Source organism: Cinclus cinclus, unplaced genomic scaffold, assembly GCF_963662255.1.
Source record: "Cinclus cinclus unplaced genomic scaffold, bCinCin1.1 SCAFFOLD_134, whole genome shotgun sequence".
Classification (NCBI taxonomy): domain Eukaryota; kingdom Metazoa; phylum Chordata; class Aves; order Passeriformes; family Cinclidae; genus Cinclus; species Cinclus cinclus.
In genome coordinates, this window is record NW_026912153.1 from 7,501 (window position 1) to 10,000 (window position 2,500).

Here is a 2,500-nt window from a genome sequence, read left to right on the forward strand (position 1 = left end):
CCTCCGGGCACCGGCCGGCCGCCGCCGCCGCCACCGCCGCCGCCGCTGACCGCGGGCAACGGGCCTGCGAGGTGACCCCAGCCGCACCGCCGGGGTGGCAACCCCGGACGGCGATTGATCGTCAAGCGACGCTCAGACAGGCGTAGCCCCGGGAGGAACCCGGGGCCGCAAGTGCGTTCGAAGTGTCGATGATCAATGTGTCCTGCAATTCACATTAATTCTCGCAGCTAGCTGCGTTCTTCATCGACGCACGAGCCGAGTGATCCACCGCTAAGAGTTGTCTGGCTTTCGGCACCGACCCCGCACGCGCGGAGGGGCCGGGACCGCTCGCGTGAAGCGGCCCCTTTTTCTGTTTCGGCGTGGACGCGCGCGCGCGCGCCCCCGCTTCGACCGTACGAGCACACAGAGAGAAACGGAGGAGGAAGGCGGGGGGGGGGGGCAAAAAAAGAGTAACCCCACGAAACGCTCCGAAAGTCGGCAAAAAGGCGGGGGGGCACGCGCCCCCGACCGCCTCCCCCCGCGAGGGGAGACGCCACCTCGCGTGCCGTCTTCCGGAGGCGGCCCAGGCGCCCGGGCTCGGCCCGACCTCCGCACGGAGAGGCTGAGCGGCAACGCGCCGGACCGCGGGGCCACGGCAACCCGGCCCGGCCTCTTTTTCACGGGACGACACGCGTTCGCGGCCGGGGGCGCGACCGTCGGCCCCCGCTCACAACTCGACTCCCTTCACCGCTCCGCGGACTCGGGGAACACCGCCGCGCCAACCGCGGGGCCGGCTCTCCCCGGCGACCTTACAACGCCCGAGACCGCCACGCGGCGTCTACCGCTCCACCAGCGCACCCCTGCGCGGGACCGCTCCTCCCCGTCAGAAGGAGAGCATCTGGCAGCCACGCTCCGCCGCCGGCGCCGGAGGCGGACGCCGCCGAGACCCGAGCCGGCATCGCGAGCGCCCGAGGCCCGCCGGTCGGCAAGACCCGGCGCCGCCACGGCCGCACTCCCAGGACCGCCGCCGCCGCTTCGCACCGTCGGGGCCCCTTCCGCGAGCACGCGCCCGGCAGCAGGTGTACGGTGCTGAGCCGGGGGGCAACACCCGCTCCCCTCGTTTCCACTCAGGGACCGGGTGGGGAAGCGCCCCCGCGGCCGCCCGCGGCACCTGCCTTCGGCCCACACGCGGCCGGGAAGGGCAACGGGGAAACGACGGGCAGGGCCCGGGCCGGGACGGCCATCGGCGACGGCAGGCTCCTTCCGGCAAGACCATCCCCCCAGGGGGGACACCCGCCGAGCGGCGACGCCGCCAACTCGGCACGGGGTCGCCCGCACTCGCCGGGCCTCCGGCGACGGAGGAGACAACCCAGCGCTCACCCGGTCGGGAGAGCGGCCAAGCCAGGGGCGGCCGGCGGCCGGCAGCGCCGGTGCGGTTCGAGGAGAAGGCCGTCGAGGGAAGAGGCGCGGTCGCGCCTGACGCGGCGCCGCACGCGAGCCTGCGGCGGCGGCCGAGGGGAGAGAGCGCGGCGGGGCCCGGCGGCCGCAACCCCGCAGCTCAGGTAGGGCAGAGAGCACGCGCCCTCTGCCGGCGTCGCCCGTCTAGAAGCGAGCGGGTCCGGCCCCGCGGCCGGTCGCGCGCCGCGGCCTCTCCGCCGAGAGCGGGCCGCGGAGAGGGGGGGGCAGGGCGCCCCTCCCCGGCGCGGCTGCCCCCGCGCGCGCACGGCGGGACGCCGGCGACGGCGAGCCCGGCCGGTCACAACGGACACCACCGCAGGGGCATCGGCGGAGGGAGCTCCCCCTACCCCTCGACAGCACCGCGCCACCGCCCGGAACCCGCGCCGCCGCCGCCGCCGCCGCCGCCGCGGCGGGGCGCGCCGAGCCGCCCGAGTCTTTAAACCTCCGCCCGGCTCGGCGGCCCATTCGACTCCCAAGAGGCGTTTGTCGACGCCGAGGGATCTCGGGGACCGCCGAGGCTCGGAGCGCTAGGTACCTGGCCCTGGGGTGAGGGAAACGACCTGCATGGCCCCACCGGGGTGCCTCCCCCACTGCCACCCTCGGGGGAGCGTCCACCGGCGGGGGCGCGCCCGACATCCGCCGCCACCGCCGCGGCAATCCGTCTCGGGGCCCGGGGTTTCCCTCAGTAGCCCGGCGCTGCGCCTGAGAGGACCGCCGCGGCTCGGGCCGCCCCGCCGCTGCGGGGACACGGCCCGGCCCCACCGAGAACATCGCGCGCCCCACCGAGAGGCCACGCCGACGACGGAGCGAGGGTCGCCGCCGTCACCGGCCGCGCCTCCCCGGTGGCGGGCTCGCAACCCGCGCGCCCACCCGCGAGGCGCGACCCGGAACGCCCGGAGGCCCGGCCCTTGGAGTTCCTCCGTCGCGCGAGGGGGACCGCTCGGCCAGGAGCGGGATTTTGCCGGGCGGCAAAGCCCCCATCCCCGGTGCGGGAAGGGCCGGAGGAGCCGCCTCCTCCGAGCCCCGAAGGCCTTCCCGCGCCCTCTCGGCCCCTCGCCGTACG

At 76.5% G+C, this 2,500-nt stretch overlaps 1 non-coding gene across 1 annotated transcript; it reads right to left on the minus strand.

Moving 5' to 3' along the window:
• Nucleotides 1–126: 126 nt before the first annotated feature.
• On the minus strand, nt 127–279 carry LOC134057500 (5.8S ribosomal RNA). The gene has a single exon (XR_009934322.1). It is a non-coding gene; the product is annotated as a 5.8S ribosomal RNA (ribosomal RNA).
• Between the last annotated feature and the right edge of the window lie 2,221 nt (nt 280–2,500).